Source organism: Pecten maximus, chromosome 19, assembly GCF_902652985.1.
Source record: "Pecten maximus chromosome 19, xPecMax1.1, whole genome shotgun sequence".
NCBI classification, from domain to species: domain Eukaryota; kingdom Metazoa; phylum Mollusca; class Bivalvia; order Pectinida; family Pectinidae; genus Pecten; species Pecten maximus.
In genome coordinates, this window is record NC_047033.1 from 20,576,464 (window position 1) to 20,596,445 (window position 19,982).

Genomic DNA, 19,982 nt, shown 5'->3' on the forward strand with positions numbered 1-19,982 from the left:
ATAACATGAATATAACCCAAAGATGTTTTTGTTTATTTTTTCGTTTTTTGTTAACGAGAAAACTTTTTAGCTTTCAAAACACATGCAAACATGTTATACTCGAGGTTGATCGTATTGTACCGCAAGGACAATAATCATCTTTTAAAACGAATTCTTAAATTTCAGACATAAGAGAAAACTGCTTACGGGTAAATCTGACGTGCGGGAGAAATTTATATAAGAGAAAAGACGCTTTGTCACACAAACGTATTATTCAACATTTCAATTCCCGTTCTCAAACAATTAAGATACGCTTTATATATTCGTGACGATAAGGTATCTGCGCGTTGCATTTATATGAAAAAATATTGTAATCCTTTCATATATACATGATATATTTTTGTTCCTAGTTTTGATCATCGGATTGTACAGAGAATGAAATATATAGTAACTGATTGCGGCAATAAAAAATAGTGATGTTACAATATGCAACAGGAACTAGCTCACTTGAGCTTTTCCCCCTAACTACAGGATAATTTTTGCAAGCTATAATACGCAGCATGAACTAGTCCATTTGGAATTTTACATCTAACTTAAGGATAAATTGTCATTTATACTTACTTTGCAAATAGTGCAGAAGTGTAAATGATAGTTATATTAATCAAACATTTTAATTATTCATGTAAAATGGTGTTAAGAGATTTCACAACAGAATCAAGTTCATATCACTACGCGCAGATAAATCAATCGAACATGCTATTGACTTCCGTACCGTTTTTGTAATATCCTCTCACTGATTAAGATGTTAGTGGTTGTTTTACTATGTTTGTTAATTGTTTTTATATTTAAGAGTAAAATGTGATAAATATACACAAGCATAGAGCAGCTGGTGGACCAAGTGTCAAGCTGGTGTTCCCACACATTGACCAGGAGAGTGGCTGGTGTTGGGCTGTCGCCGTGTGATCCTCTCCGTCACATTGGTAAATAGAGGGAGATTATTTAGTACTCTATTAAATTTGGTGGATTACTAGGTAAATAAACAGCATACCACTATCGATCGTGTGGAATTAAATCGCCATCTCATGAACAAACGGGCCACCTCTATGGTTGATAGGAGAACGATCACATTGAACTTAAATGAAAATTAAATTGTTATGATATATACTTGACACACTCAATTTTCTGATAAACCATTACTGAGCGGTAAGATAACACGACGTCGATATAAAATAAATGCTATATTTAGTATATTTCATTGAGGATATAAGTAGAAAATCTATATATTGATATATATTATTTTTTGAATTTTTGAAAACGTACAAAAAGATGTACCACCAAAACTATGTAAAACAGGGAAAATATACAAGTGATAGGAAAGAAACAAAACAAGGAAATGAAGGAGTTCCTGGTATTTAATAGAAATAAAAGGATAAGGAAATGTGTCTGTAAAACATTTAGTATTAATGTATGTAAACATCCTATTATACCGGGAAACTACATAATGGTGGGATATAATTATCTCTTTGCTATAGGTATTTTTTCGTTATCGGGACCGTGGATTCAACATATCAGTTCTGAGCTTATAAAGTAAGAAGTAGTCATTGCGTCAGGAGGTAAATATTTCGTACACATTATTTCTCAAACAAGGGAGATAACTACAATCCAACATGTCACTTTCACTTTCTCCGTCAAAGGTTCGTTATCTTGTGTTTATAATTACCAGAGGACAAACAACAGCTCCCTATTCCTACACGCCCAGGGGTTCATCAGCTGCAAAGGTATCCAGCCAATCCCGGTTACCGCAAAGTGACGTCACAATTACGGGTGAAATTGGGGTAGGCCTATAGCTAACGGGTATGCATTGACTGCATATTTAAGTGGCCGGGTGCTTCGGTATCTAGTAAAGTATAATTACGTAACAATGTGATTAGATGATAGTTAAAATTTTAAGTATTTCTTTAATGTTTCTTTATCTAAATCTCCTGTTTCCTATTAACTCTTTTACGGATGTGTTTCAAACTTAACTTCATAGTATCACTAATCTACACAAGAAAATATCGAATTCACAATAACTGATAATAATCGGTATGAAGTTTTTAACAAAATGATTTTCAGGTGTCTGAACAATAAGAACAAATCATCTTCGATGTTATCATAGATAGAGAGGGTCTAGTATGTAAGAACGACGACATGATCCAATATCGCTGCTGGATCATAACAAACATATGCCTATTATTATAAATAGATATTTGGTCAAGTAGTAATTACGACAGTACAGACAAGTAAATTGCCGAATTTTCGCGTTAATCTGCCCCTTTATCAAGACACTAGTAAATTCCAAAGGATCACATACATATATATGACATAAAACAGTTACATAAGTTTATTAGATAAACAACGAAAAAATCGTTATAGGTTTTTGTTAATGATTAGATCGGTCGATAATTCATTCGTCGTAGGCCTATATTGTAGTTTATTAGAAAACATCTTGGGGTGTGTATGGATTGTATAAACTAATAGCCGAATTATAGGGGTTAGAAAGTAAAAGCGTGAGGTGAAACGATTTACTGACAGCGGATGCTACGTAGTCAATATTTTTTTTGTTTATCTCTATAGTTGGTTCGCAATATGTATATTTACAGATTATTTTTCATATCATTTTTTAGTTATTTATCGTTTGTTTTTGTTAATGAGATAGTAGAGTCTCTGTTTTGTTCATTTGAACTAGCATATGATTTCTTGGCAAATACAAATCTAAAGTCAAAACAGAGATCTCTATAAAAGCTACCATATTCATGACGTTTGTTTTTCTATTTGACGATCGAATTAAATAATCAAAAGCTAATCCACTGGAAATGAAATACTTTGTCTATTGTACTATTTTCCGCTTACAAACTCTGACTCATATTAATTATATTTATATATGATATAAGTAAAGTGTACTAGATAATTTTTTTATGAGGACACGTTTAAGCATAATGGACTATGTATCACCTGTTCTATTAGATTTGTTATGCAATGATGCAATATAAAAATGTATAGCCTGAATATACATTGGAATAAGATATACAAATGTAAAACAGCATCTGGAAAAAAAGGGAAGCATGTATACATTAGAAGACTTATCCTTTGCGATTGACAAATGTTTGGTGTAATTTTTCAAAACTCCTATAAATAAGAACACGTGTATGTTTAAACGAAGCATGTTTCAAATTGATGAAGCCCATCCAAACAACTTACAACCCATTTTATATACAATAACTAGCTCTCAATTCGTAGTTTTTTTTAACTAAGATAGAAACATGAATACAAAGTTCAACACTGACAACACATTTTCGCTAAAAGAGGAAATGTTCATATAAACCGCCTACTTATTGATAATTGCTTCATTTCTCCTCCCAGGCTTCCGGCCAAACGAACGCTTTCGCTTTTATAAAAGTGCATACATTAACATTCATCTCTTATTCAGCGTCAGTAACATACTGGATTGCATCTCGTAAATGTATACAGTCTGATCTGTGAAATGCAGTGTACATCTGATATATGATGGAGATTAAGATTCAGTTAGAAATATGAATTATTAAAATTGTGTTTTCTAACAGTATTGATAGTCATGTTAAATAAATAGAATAATTGTAATGCCATGAATCGCATTCTGTCATCTCAGTATATCAAAGACGAAAAAAAACGGAGCATTTTTTTTTCTAGTTTGATGTGACATTGTAAGAAATAATCTTCCAAGCGCTGTTAAAATTTGTAATGAGAATGAATCATACTTTACCTTCCTGCTTCTAGAGGGAATAACACGACACTTATCCTCGGACATACGGAATCCAACTGTTTCCTCCAAAAGATCAGGTTGTCCACTAAGCGACAGGTATATTGGTGTAAAATACAGCCATTTACAAACAGTTTGTGTTTGTCGATTAGCACTATATAAGGATGTAGATACCATATAGGTCTGTCCTGGATAGCTGCCTCGCTAGATACCTTGTCCTCTGGATGCCAATTCCCTATTCTGGCTGCTCGTCTTCACCAAGCCACCGACCGTCCACCGCTAAAAGGTGTACCGATATCTGTCCAAAGCATAGTCAGCTTAAAACCATGATTCCACTTTCTATATTCGGTCATCTGTTTGTTCATATATTACTTTTTTACGATAAAAAAATAAAATATTTCGTTATAAGTATTAAGATCGTTGTTCCAATTTAAACTTACACATTGAACAAAAAAGACAAAACGGTTTTGTAGAAAAATTGGTTGTTTTAATGCTAATGGGTCTTCGGTAACGTTAGCTAATTTGGAATCTACTTACCTTCGGAATGAATACGTCAAATTGTTTGGCGCAACATACCAACATAGACGATTAAAGCCCATATCGTCTGATAAACAACTAGCGTTTTACTGCTTAAAGTCACGATAACGTCCAGGTCAAAGTAAGAGTTACCACCTGTCTCTCATAATCGATGATTAGGACAGTCTTATACGTGTTCATTTATCTAATAAGGACTTCGGTAAAAACAACTTTATAGAGACATACATTTATTCGTTATAATCCATCAACGATTATCAATATAAAACCGTGCTTCTAACTCAAAACAGACAAACGATGGGTTGGTTATTATTTAACGCTCTAGCAGCTATGGTCATTTAAGGACGGCCTTCCCTCTTTACGAGATGCATATTGTGTGTCTTTTGGAGGCTGCGGTATATCCGTGATGGTCTGCTGGTGATAGAGCAAACCTAACGCATATAATATAGTGCTATATACTGACGAACACTGCCGAAGACTTCAAGCAAGGCATGCCACCCAGTCTCATTATACTGACAACAGGCGAACCAGTTGTCCCTCTCTCAAAATGCTGAGTTTTATGCCGGAGTATAGACTACCATTTTTACATTTTGATATGTCTCGTTCGGTTGACAGAAACAAAAACCTTCTCACAGGGGCGAACTCTCAATTAAGGGTCCAACGTTTGTCAGCGTCAAGGCAGACATTAGAAAGAAGAAAGTTGTCATTTTTAAGAATTAATTCGCCTCTTCCGATCAAGTAACAGAGCAATAGTTGTTACAATTGTTACGCTCTACCTGCATGACTTGACAAAACGATAGCAATACCAACACGTGATAGATTTGCGTGGAGACTGTTGAATACAAGTAGGAAAAGCTAAACTTGGTGTTCCAGTGGAGCAAGTGTCTTCTGAATCTAGGTCAAATGCAGATGGCGTATTTAGGTCTCATTATCAAAATGAGAACGGAAATAGTGATGACATCGCGCCCTTTGACAAGCCAAGGTCTTTTTGTGGTCGTTATTTTGACCAATTCCAAAACAGATGAGAATAATCCCTGTTTGATATCAAATCAAATGAGAACTCTGGTAGGGAAAGTAGGTCCCTACAATTAGTTACCTCTTGCGACAGTCAGTGAGGTACAGCAAGTATATTCTTCCCCGGCTTCTGCGTCGGTTTTCATGAAGACAGATTTTATGTGTAAACGGGAAACTGATCATCCATACATATATAAATTGTGCGGTGCGATATATCTAGTTCTTATCAAGAACGAGTTATTACCAATGCGGAGATAAATATAACTATTTCTATTTATTGTTACAATTACCTATATGTCGTTACTAGGGAACAACGAAGCAATTGAAAAAATAGATTTTTGAAACATACTCTGTGTATTAGAAAGTTGAGCCAAGGATAAAATGTCTGGCAGCCACTGATTGGCCAGTATGTTATGAAGTAAGAAAATAGTTATGAAGCCTGATAGGTAAACTATCCATAAGAAATGTTGATATAAATTTCGTAAGTCCGATTTAATTTTTTTTCCAAAAGTCCAGGTAACAATAATTAACAGGTTAACATTTGATATATTGACATATTGATTCTTTGTATTTCTTTCTCTTCATATAAAATCTAAGGAAGATTACAAACTCCTACTCTCAAAATCCAAGATGGTTGCCTTATTGCTTTTTTGCTTTCCCTATCAGACATAAAATTGAATGAGAACAACTATGGACCAACGAAAACTTTCATATTGAATTTCAAATGCTTCGCAAGAAATAACGATAACAAACTTCAACTGTCAAAATCCAAGATGGCTACCTCATTGCTGTTTTGTTTTCCCTATCAGACATAAAATTGAATGAGCACAACTATGGACCAACGAAAAACTTCATATCAAATTTCAGAAATGTAATTGCAGTGCTTCGCAAGAAATAACGATAACAAACTTCACCTGTCAAAATCCAAGATGGCTGGCTTTCGGAATTTCATTTTCGCGTTCAGACTTAAAATTAAATGCGCTCAACAAGGGACCATATTAAACCTACGTTCTAAGTGCGGGTGATAACTGATAATGGTGGCTTAAATATAAGGCAAATATATTGATGATTGAATCATATAATGGTTAATGTAGAATTGACTTAATGTTTCTATGTAACCAGTAAATGAACGCAAATCCAACCTTTGAAGCTTCACTTTCCACTTCATAATTCAACGCATATGTATGAGAAATAACAGCTAGCATTGGTAGGATGAAAATGTAAAGAAAATGTATTCCTGTGTGGAATCTCAGGACAAATCGATAAAAATGTTTTTCATGATCGAATGTAACTTTCTATTTTAAGTAATACACACATGAAACAATTAAACAAGTCTATTTTATAAACACTTTTGTGTTTACCAATTTGAACGAAAATACCGGCTGGTCCAGTTATCAAAATCAATTGCAGTAGATTTTAACGCACAATATCATAACATAAATGGAATTACGGAGATCAAAATGACACCCTTAATATCATCGTGTATCTCATAAAAAATGGATAGAAGTCATATACAATCGCAATAGTGAATCATCTTAGTAGAGCTACAAACAAAGTTAAATCGATCTAGCTTATATCTATAAATCTTGATTGAATTACATATGAACACGTTGAGATATTAATTCTGTAATCAATGATGCCAGAAACCATCGATATCATCAAAGCATATTGCAATAACATTATAGTTAATAATTCATCTTTAAGGTTGTGTTATAATTCACTGAAGCATTTTTCAATTGTGGAGAGGGAACTTATATATGGACATTCTGCTCATTTGGATGTCAAATTAAAACACTAAAATTGACTCCTTTTTGTTTCAGTCGACGCCACTATATGTCTAGAACAACTACATTGTAAACATCTACTCAGTGTCAACAAGTACAATTTGGTCAAAACACGAAGGAATAAATGTTGAAAACAAGTGTTTGTTTTTTATTTTAGTTTTTATCATTTTGCTAAACAAACGACTAGGTGTGCTGACCACATATTACCCGCATATTATTGACATACTCTGTCTCTGCCTGTCTGTCTGTGTGTCTGTGTGTCTGTCTTTGTGTTTGTGTGTCTGTCTCTCTGTCTCTATGTCTGTCTGTCTCTCTGTCTGTCTCTGTCACTCTCTCCCCTTTAACATAACACATTACACATCGCCCTAGTATGATCAATGTATAAACATGGCATGTTCTTGACACAGAAAAAAGTGCAATAACTCTGTAAATAGGGGGTTGTCGGCCTTAACTATAGTACACTGTACATTGTTTTAGTCAAAGTGATACCTAATGATCCCTGCTTGTTTTATAATTTCCCAACACTAGCAAGGTAATTAGAGCCAAAACATGACGAATAAATAGCCAACGACAACAACAACGACAACAACATAAAAAAATGTGTAGAAAATGTGGAAATATATTGGTACACGTAATGTAAAAGTAGCTTTGGTTCCTCAGTTCTTGTGGTACAGACCGATAGCTTTTAGAAAGCTTGTGGTTTTTGTGTTTGTTAACAGTCTCGAATTCTTATGCTGTTATATAAATCCTTCCCTTGTAAGTTGTAATCCAATGCAATGCAATCCAATTATTCCTTGCAATGAATTGAGGCTGGCGAGCGTGCATTAATAAGTAGGAATGTATATATGGCCTATCCTGAGATGAGCAAGGACAACCTCGTCTCGGAGATTGTTTCTGTAATTAGGAAATCATACACCGATATATTTTATTAACTATGTGTAATCTCTTGTCTACATATTGACTACATACTTGTTCACTGTGATAATAAAACTGTTAGATACAAATGGTTTAAAATTGGTAAAATGAGCCTTGCCTAACTATACTGCAAACAGGAAAAGGATGAACGGACAAAACGACATCGTTATGCTCCTTCGAATAATTTGATGAGCATTAAAGAGGAACTGTATTGCAAATGACACGAAATCGAGAACGCTGCAAATTCATTTAGAACAAACGGGGAATTATTAAAGTGAAGCTGTTAACGGTATCATTGTTATGTATCGATCGATATCCGTGTAATCATATATCTCAGCTAACCCTTTAGTGTTAGTGACTTGGTGTGGGGTATCTGAGCTGTTCGTTACCTGTAGCAGCAATGCATATGATTATCTCGTGCATCCTTCTGGCGTTTCTCTTTGCTGGTTTCTTGTCTTTTTCTTACTCAACATGTACGGATTTGAAAGACTGCTTTATGAAAGTGAGACCGGGGAGATTAGATGGATTCATCATTAAGAACTTCTCCGACAAGGGATACCGTGATTGTTTTAATGAGTGTTTTCGCCATCGAGACATTTGCGGTTCATTCAACTACAACAAGTTCTCTGGACACTGTGAGCTGAACAACAAATCTCATGATTCCGTTAGTGTTATTGAGGAACCCGCATTTGTGTATAGCTTTGTTCCCTCTGGACAGGTAAGTAAATCTCCCTTTATGTCAGACTACAAACATACTGATTACTGCTAAAGTAAAACCATTCCAATCCAATACACTAATAATAAAAATGTCGTTCAGATGTCTATATCAGATTCCAACTGTATTTTATTAAGAATTTTGTAAACCTGCTAGTGGAATTAATTTTCTCATTTTGTTCAAAACTTTCATCATAGTTGATATTAAAAACTATCTGCAAAGCTGGATTTTAAAATGGGGGAATATTTTGGGAGAACGACGTTGGTTCCCAGTTCCTATTTCCTAATTTCGTTTGAGAAAAACGGAACTGAGAACCAGGGCTCGGTTTCGTTAAAAAAAACAACTTGAAATTGGGAACCATATACTATTTCCATAAACGGAACTTGGAACTAGACACTATAGATTTATTTCAGTTATCAGCAGTCAGCATAACTCCAGTAATGTTGTTCCTTTAAACTGGACTGGATCCCAGGCCGTTGTTACGTTTAAGATCATGTCTACCTAACAAATCGGAAAGTTCTAGGAGCATAATTACATTTGAACCTAGTACAATAATGAAAACACGTAACCTTTCAAACAAAAATAAGACTATCGTAGCCTTTAATAAGTAACGGATCTAAAACTGGACTGACATCTAAACTCCAGTTACATCAAACTTAAACGGAACTGGGAGCAAGAGCCAAAAGTGAAGATGTTGAAATACAGCGTTAGTATGTCTTCTTGTGGAAATTGAGAAATACCTATATTAAATTCCTCAAATCGATAGGATCATTACGAATGGTTTTGCTTTGTTTTGTTTTATTTGCTTAATGTCCTATCAACAGCTTAGGTCATTAAAGGACGACCTCCCGTGCGTGCGATATGTATGCGTGTGGTGACTGCGTATGTGTCTTTTGGGAGGCTGCGGTATGTTTGTGTTAAGTCTCCTTGTGATAGGGCGAAACTTTTGCCGATTTATAGTGCTACCTTAATGAAGAATACTGCCGAGGACACCCAACAGGACATTACACTCGGTCACATTATACTAACAACGGGCGAAGCAGTCGTTCAACTCCTTATATGCTGAGCGCTAAGCAGGAGTAGCAACTATCGTTTTTGAAAACTTTGGTTTGTCTCGGCCAGGGGACAGAACGCACAACCTTCCTTCCGCGGCGAACACTCAACTAAATGCAAAAAGTGAGGCACTGTCCAGGGAGACATACGGAGGAGAAAGAAGAGGAAAGATAAGATTAAAAATTTAGTCGCCTCGCTGCATTACGAATGAATACATATATCTGGACTCCGTTCAGGAATCGAACCCACACTATTTAAAACAAAAGTTAAAAGGGTCGTTGAAATGAGTTGCTGCTATAAAAAGAAAAACGGTAATCATGTATTTTCCTCAGCTAAAGTAATAAACTTGATGTTGATGACGAAAAAATGTGATGTCCCCTTAAACAGTCCCATGAAGAACCTATTCAGAGGTTGAAGGCCTGGAGATGATAACATCGTATTTTGGGTCACCTCAAACGAAGCATCAACTTTCGACTTCTTCTCAGAAACCCCTGATGTAGTTTCAATGAAATTATGAAGAACCTTTCCCTGACCAAATATCAACAAATTTGTTTATTATATGGTCCCAACATATATATGGTTTATTTTGTTCTTTCTGTATTTTTTTCTTTTTTTGTGTATATTTTTGTATTTTTTTTTGTATTTTTTTTTTTTTTGTGGTTGTTGTTTATTTATATTCTTAATTCACCTACATAACATATTCAAGAAAATTTTACTGACTTGTAATGAAAATGAACCCCATAATCGAGATTGGTAGAGTGAAAGTGTAACTGTGCGTGTATAAATGTGAATGTTTGTCCTTATTCATGTTTTTTGTTTGTGTTATGTTCCGTTAACAAAATTTAACACTGAATAAAAAATAAATTATAAAAATCGTTATAAAATATGGTCCAGTACTTCTCATCAATAGAAGGGTATAATGGTGTCTTTCCAAAATAATGGAGTAAACTGTACTCAAGTTAAATCAGAAAATCACAATTTTGGCTATCCGTTGTTGCATTTCTATTGGAATTAATTCTTACTTCGGTGGAATCATCAGAATGGGTAGCAGTTTAGTTATATGCACATGCTAGCCCTGACTGACCCCCAAGGACGAATTGATGGGTAGAAAAGGGGTCAAATTGACTGAAATTAAAAAAAAAACAAATTCCTCTTCTCAAGACCCAAATAAGTTAAAATGAAACAAGAAAAACAATATGACCGATACGATTGGGAATGTAGATACACCATCGGACACTTTGGTATGTAGGTACATCATAGGACTCCGTTCACACTCGTAGATAGTGTTTGATTTCAATGAAATTGGGTATGTAGGTACATTATCTGACACCAGTTAATTTTTTGTAAACTTACTTTCACATGTTAAGAAAATTTTGACAGCCATTCCCTGCCTTCGGATTTGTGGGAATTAAGATAGATTTCTTTTTTTTTTGAATTTTTTTATTTTTCAATATTTATTTCATAAATACAATACATTTGAAACATATATGCACACACATTCTCACACTTACTCCCACAGTAACTATAATCCTTACTCATGATTCATCATCATCATCATCATCATCATCATCATCATCATCATCCTACTCCTCCTCATCAAAATCGGTTCATCATCATCATCATCATCATCACCCTCATCACCATCGATTCATCATCATCATCAAAAGAATCACACTTAATCATCATCAACTATCATGATATCATCATCCATACTTAAATCAATATAATTATCTTTTTTTTTCATCACAATAAAACATCATCGTCCCTATCATCACACAAAAAACATCATCCTCATCACCATCATTTTAAGCTAACATCTATAGCTATACAGACGTCATTCTTGTCATCATCCTATTAAGAGAAATTATCATTTTCATTGTGATTATCATCATTAACATCATCTTACATTCATCATTCAATCACAACAATTGAGTATCATCATCATCATCTTTACATTTTATTATCAAGTTCATTTTCATCATCATATGATGTGGAGTTAATAATAAGGAACTTGAATCACAAGCCTCACATCTACTTACATTATTTACATATTAACACACATACATAACCTAACCTAAATTTATACAGAGTGAGAGAGAAGCAGACAGACGCACCATCACACAGACACACAGACAAGACAAACAGACAGACACACACATATACACAGACAGACGCACCATCACACAGACACACAGACAAGGCAGACAGACACACGCATAGACAGACGCACACTCGGACACACCATCACACAGAGAACACACACACACACACAGACAGACAAACACGACAGAAGCATGGGAGAAAACTTCTTTAAATGGTAAAAATAAAAAGTATTGGAAAGGAGCTAGAACAGGCGATGTCAGTCTTTGGGGACATAAAGCTATATATGCAAAGAGGAACTATCTTTTTCAGATGACTATAGATCTAGGACAAGTTTCCATTTCTTCCAATTGAGTTCAAATTGCCTTTTAATTTTCTCACTTTTACTGTAATTTATATATTGTTGAATCAAAAAATGATCTTTGATGACATTAATAAGCGCATTGAGATTTAAAGAGTTACTGAGATATCTAGTTTTATAAATATAATGCTTGATAAGAATTAAAATTTCGTTATCAACATAACTGCAGTACTGTGATACTATACCAAACAGGAAGGATTCTTTATTATAAGCAAGCGGAATTAAAAGTGTATCAAGTAATGCTTCAAACCTCTGTAATAGTGACTGAACCTCTTGGCATTCCCGTAAGCAATGCATTATTGTTTCACGCTCCATACAACATAAGTTACATTAAATACTAGGACTTAAGTTTATTTTAAAAAGAAAAGTGTTTGTTACCAAAATATGGTGTATAATTCTCACTTGGAAACATTGTAATTTAGAACTTTTGGTAACTATAAAAGGAAGTTTGAATATTTTGGCCCATTCATTTTGATCAATAATGAATTCTTGGTTCCATTTTCTTGTTCCAGTAGGTATGGATATTGGCGCAAGAAGGCATTTATACTAGTCCATGGTATTAAGATAGATTTCGATAAAATTTGGTATGCATGTACATCATGGGACACCGGTCACTCCCGTAACCACACTTTCACGTTTCAACAAAATGACTGCTATTTCCTGCCTTATGATTGGTCTAATTTTATATAGGGTTCGATTTTGAATAAAATTGTTATATGAGGGTATAATTGGGCCACCAATGAAAATTCTAGGGTTTGATGAAAATTCCCAACCATTTATAGTGAGGGGGTTCGCGGACTTCTGTAATGGTCTCCGATTTACAATTAGTAGTCGCGGGGATATCAATATGGTTTCCGTCCTTCTGTCCGTCCGAATTGCTTTCCGCATGATATCTTTGGAAGGAATGATAAGATCTTGATGAAACCCGGTAGACTTATTACCTAAATATCTTGCTCACGTTCGATATTCGGCATATTTAGTGAGACTGCTGTGATATCTGATTGGCTGATTGCTTTCCGCAAGATATCTTTTGAAGGAATGATAGAATTTTAATGAAACTTGCTTGATAGACTTGGTTACTTATTAGGTTGATTACTTTAACAGGAATCTGATGACTGAACACAAATACATGTAAATAGATGTAATGATTCCAAATGCTATTGCACGTGTTTCATGTTTTTATGGATATTGCCAACTTTAATTTCATGCAATACAATACTTGCAAGGGCAAGGGATCTTGACGACTATATCCTTGCCATTATTATCATCATTTTGATTTCTTACACTTTCTTCCGCCTGCGAGGTAAACGAAATCCACAAGGCGGATTTCAAAGAAACTTTACATCATTGTTAAAGCAAACAACGCATAAACTGCTGATTGGTCATTTAATTTACATTGATCGATTTTGATGAAAATTGGTATTTAGGTGTATTGTAACATCACAATCACGACTTCACAATTTACGACTGTATGGGTACTGTTCGGGATATTTGTAACGGTTCCTGTCACTAGTGCCCTATGTGAGAGTGTGTACTTACGTTCTTAAGGGTCGATGTATTGCAATTTGATATTGTGGTGTGATGATATATGCATTTGATAACAATTAATGTACAATATCCATTAAATGCAATTTACAGTTTACACATAATGAATTCGATTCCCATTATTACAGTTGAAATGCTAGTCCAGAAAATATCATCTTAAGCTAAGGGTTCTCGTTAACTATTTTTAGCGAGGTGGTAAAAAACGTGGATCAATAAGCTAGAACATTGCTTTAGATTTAATAACATGATAAAAGTTACTCAGACTGACTGAAAAATCCAACTTAACTCACCGTTTCAAATTGAAATAGACGAGAGGCTAAAACAGTTTGCATGTTTAACGCATGCGCGGTCTTGTCTCGATATTAGCTTAAAAAAAGTGTACCCATGTTGGCACTTGAATAGGGAAAATAAACATTTTCTGGAATCGTCTGGAAAATTCTACAAAACGAAACCTCGAAAATACGCCAAACTTTCAAAACCTACTTTTCTGTACAACATATCGAACCACCAAATGTTCCGTTTTCTTCAAAATTGCTTGGGCATTTAATGTTTGGAGTTTCAGTTCAATAGCTTAAAGCGCTGATTTTTTTCACCTAATGTTGCTTAAAAGATGCGAGTTTAATTATGTTGATGTGGATTTTTTCTCTGAAATTTTCTGAATAACAAAAATGGCCAGGTGATTCTTATATTTGGCCATTAAGGCATTTAAAAAATGGCATTATCACATTTATCACTAAAGTCGACATTGCCCTGCTATACTAAGATTAATTTAAATTATCAATTAGTTGAATCATTTTCCTTTTTCTTTTCCAGGCGAATGATCCCTGTTCTACCAATCCCTGTATGTTATCACAAATGTGTGTCGTCTTGCGTTCCGGAGCATCAACCTGCGTTAATGGTAAGCTTACATAATAATTAAATAATTAAAGAAGTATTTATATAATAATCCGAATTTTGAATGTTAATGGCCGTAGGGACTAAACAACAACTGTTCTGAATACGTATTGAAAAAACTAGATGATCTGACCACACGGGAACATTGTACGATGTTTACTTGCCGAAATATACGCAATTTAATTCCAATCCAAACCGCCACACAGCTTCGGGTCGCCATCTTTGCCCAAATCAAAGCATCTGTGCGTTTGAAATAGTCAGTACTGCAAAGCTTCTAAACGATCTTGTGAAAAAAAATTTAAGATTATAATAGAAACGAAATGTGAATTTTAGAATAATTTGATTTTTTTTTTTTCACTTTCTTTATTTTTCCAAGTTCACATATATAAACACATTGCTACAAGAAACAAAACATGTCTATTTGATTAATTCTTACTTCTGCTTACATATATACTTTTACTGTCTAGTACAAAATATATTTTCAATCTTACTTAATATTATTAATTATTAACTAGATCCAGTGCTGTGCTGATAGAAATCCATCTTTCTCTTATTCGGTTCGCCTTTGTTCGGGAATAAAATATCACACTTTGTTTTTCAATTTGTTTATAGTACATAAAAATTGACCGGATCCCTTCAATAGATGGGATAATATTTTTACATCTGCAGGAATAAATATACTTTTTCACAAGTAAAATACAAAAATTAATAACATCAAATTGAGAGTCATTATTACAACCTAACATGACTGAAGTACAATTCATATCAAACAATATATTTAAATTAGTTATAAATCTATTTTTTATGAATTCCCATAGAACACGAACATAAGGGCATTCCCAGAAAAGGTGTTCAATTGTTTCTCTATTAGCCATACAAAAAGTACATAGTTCACTTTCAACAATTTTCATTTTCATTAATCTAGAATTTGTATAAATAATTCTATGAAGCAACCTAAATTGAAAAGTCCTTATGTTTGTATCATCTGACAACAAAAAAAAACTGACTTAAATATCAGTTTCCAATCTTCCAAATTAAATACAGTTCCTAACTTTCTATTCCATTTTTCTACGACTTTGTTTGGAAATTCCTGCTGTTCACCGATAAGAAGATTATAAAAATGTTTAGCCACTTTTTCGTTAGACTTAAGCGAAGTAATTAAATTGCCTTCAATATTATTTAGTTTTCTACCATTATTAATAATATTTTGTTTCCAGTTCCTTGGAATAGCAGAGAGTAGCCCTTGAAAGGTTAAAATATTAGTATTTATATTATACTTCCGCTGGAATTCTTCAAAAGATAGAAATTCACCAGTCTCATTTAATAAGTCATTAATGAAAAACACATTGTTCTTTATCCATTTATAGTATATAACATGTTTATTATTTACAAGAATTTTATTGTTTAACCACAATGGTTGAGATAATTGGTCATTCGGGGTTGTGGGAGGTACACGTGTCAGGGAAGCCCATATCTGAATTACATTTTGCCAAAATGTGTTAAATTTACATGAAATTTTCAGTAATCCTTCACTATTCAGGTCCCAAAGTTTATCTCCTCCCATCTTTTCCACCTTACTTAATAGTAATATTTTCCAACTGGAATAGTTTTCTGGATTCAATAATTTCTTTATCCATGTTATTTTTTGAGCTTGACAATAAGATTTTACATGCGGCATTCTTAGTCCCCCATTTTCATAAGTATTTATCATTGTATTTCTTTTGATTTTATCTTTTTTTCCCGACCATAAAAAATTGAAAAAAAAACTTTTTGTAGATTTTGGAGAAATGTTTCTGATGGATCTGGGAGTGTAGAAAATAAATGCGTAAATATTGGTAGTACTAGAGTTTTTATAACTGTAATTTTCCCCAAATAACTCAAGTTTCTAAAAGACCAGTCATTTAAGAGTTTTTTAACAGATATAAGTTTTTCTTCAAAATTATGCTTAGTGATGTCTTCCTTAGTCAGATCAAAAGAAATGCCAAGTAGTTTAAATTTCCCACTATGGTTCCAATGAAGACCTCTCTCTTGTAAATATTCCTCACCACAACCCCGTTTAACCCCAATCCATAATAAGTGGGTTTTGTCCAGGTTTGTTCGTAAACCAGAACAGTCTATAAAAAGATCAAGTGTGCTTAGTGCGTTTTCTAATGAAGTTTCATCATTATCAAGGATAATTTGATTTCATTCTTTAGGCAGAGACGTATATACCAGATATACACGTCTCTGGCTTTAGGTTAGCGAATCGTAGCAATTATTTATGATGAAACTTTAATGTTGCACTAAATACTGATTACAATATTTTTATTAAGACCTTTTTTATTTCTTCAATTTCAATTCATTTCAAGTGTTGATTTAGATTTCCCAATAAATTCGCGGGAAATAAATTGTATGACGTAACCGGAAGCCCACTTGCTGTAGAACGTGATCCGGAAAACATGCATGACGATAATAAAAACAGAAGATCATTGAACATTATACCGGATTATTTTCGCATTTTTTGAGACACCAATGTGCTAAAATACAACGACAGGTAACACAGATTTTGTTCATAGCTATCGTATCAAGTAAAACAAACAGTTATTGCAAAAATAGCAGCATTTGCTTCACCTAGTTGGGCTAGACCTACTTTCGTTTTACAGTTTACATATATGGTCGTATAAATAATTCATCTTCTCAACCATAGTCGATCTAATTGCTTATCCGCGGGATTTTTCTATTTAGAATATTTGTACTTCTCATGTACAATGCATCTTTGTTTAAAATTGACTGGTCTGCAGGTCTGATCTGACTCACTCAGCTGACCCTGGCCACAGGGCCACGTTACTATCGTATCCTTTTGTAAAATGTATCAACGGCAGAATCGTCTGGATAACTACAATTTTTACCTTTTAAATACTTTAATACTGTATATAAATACTTATTACCGGTTAGCTTGTAATAATAATTAAATAAGTATTTATATAATAATCCGAATTTTTATGTTAATAACCGTAGCGACTAAACAACAACTGTTCTGAATACGTATTGAAAAAACTAGATGATCTGACCACACGGGAACATTGTACGATGTTTACTTACCGAAATATACGCAATTTAATTCCAATCCAAACTGCCTCACAGCTTCAGGTCGCCATCTTTGTTCGAATCAAAGCATCTGTGCGTTTGAAAGAGTCAGTACTGCAAAGCTTCTAAATGATATTGTGATCATCAATTTTAGGATTATCAAAGAACCGAAAAGTAAATTTTAAATCATTTTAATTTTGATTGGTTAAGATTTGGGTAAGCATATTGAAATAATTATTTACAAAGGGAATTTAATTTTCTACTCAAAACTGATAACTTTTCTTTTATTTAGATAATCTTTATTTCTTTCATTTCATTTCATTTTAAAAGGAAAATTAGATACCCCAATATATTCGGGGGAAATGAATTTGATGACGTAACCGGAAGCGCATGCTTTCAGAACGTGACCCGGACAGATAGGTTCACCTGTAAACGACAGAAACTTGACGATAATAAAAACAAAGGTTATCGAATATGACTGGATTTTTTCCGTATTTGTTGAGGCACCAATGTGCTAGAATACAACGAAAGGTAACACTTATTTAATTCATAGATATCGTATCAAATAAAACAAAGTTATTGCGAAATAGCAGTGTCTGCTTGCTGAGCTACAGTAGACCTACTTTCGTTTTACAGTTTACGCACATGGATGATGGTCTTTTAAATACTTCATCTTCACAACCATTGTCTATATAAATGCTTGTCCGCGACATTGTTCTATGTAGGAATATTTTTAGTTCTGTACAGTACAGTGTAATTACTTTTTTTTAATTGACTGGTCTGGTTTTAAATATTTATATAATTAACTACCCCGACCACAGGGCCACGTAACTACATTCACGTTTTGAACACTTGTCTGTTTACCATACGACTCATAACATGGCTGCCGCAGGTTATGAGTTATTATAGGTTAAAGTGACATATCAAGTGTGTCTCAGGCTAATCATGATTCATAGGGTAAACAAAGATATGTATCAAAATGATTCAAATGTTTACAAAACGCTAAGATTGTGACGAGGCCCTGTGCCCCGAACCTAAATTGCTGAAGACACCCAGCAAAAGAAAAGACACATAATTTATTATCGAACCTCTGTATCTAACCGTCTTTTCTAACCAAAGGTTGATTATTTTGTATTCAACCTTGGCAGATTTATAGCCTTGCATTTAATTCCCCTCATCAGCCACATAATAGTGTAACTTTTTACTATAAAAAACTTTGAAACTTATGATTGTTTCAGCACTGGCCACCTAGTCTTTTTCTTTGTTGACATTAACATTAAGAATATAATCTTTCCCTATTGAGATAAAACAGAAAATTTTCCCCGAATAATTTCAGCAAAAAATCTGACATATTGCACAAATCACCTCAGTACTCTGTGCTGCCATTACTATTTACACTTCCAGGGACTTGCCATGAATTTTAAACCCATGGTCTACCCATATGTTATACACAATTTCATTAGATACTCTTAAAAAAGACGCACACTAAACATTGGAAAGCTTGTTTGTTTCTACGAACATGTAAATGGAAAAGAGGGTACCCAGTTAATTGGTGGATAGGATTTTTTTTTAAACAATCTGGCAAAAACAAATCAACACAGGAAAATCTGAAATAGCGAAACAATTCAACACAGGAAAATCTGAAATAGAACAATGTAACAGTTCATTTAACTGTTTAAGCAACAGATATAAGCAATGGATGGAAAACCTGGAGATATCTATATTTTAAGTGTAATTGAATTAATTACAAAAGTGTACATAAACATTGTAAATTTGTATTACTGACAGTTAAACAGGAATCAACTACACAAAGGTAACAAATATTTGCAATTTAGGAAAAAAACGGATTTGGGGGGAAATCTTTTTAAGGTTAAGATGGGCTAGTAGAAACAAAGCTTTTAGTATATTTGGCCTATCAAGATGAGATGTTACATACTGGGCACAACAGGGAATGACAACAGTAAAAGCAGAAGAAAACATATGTATGTATGGAATCTTTCTCTCTGTCAGTTCTGACAGACTGTAAATTTAACACATTATAAAGATGTAAAATTAAGCTCATTTTACACAAATCACCAGATTGTATTGTCTACATTTTTTAATTTAGTTCATCTCTATTTCCACACTATTCTTTGTAGAAAGAATAGTTTTATTTCTTTGTTATAAATCCTCACTACAATTATTAAAGTCAAATATATATATATACAATATGTATATATACATTGTATGTAAAAGGATATGATT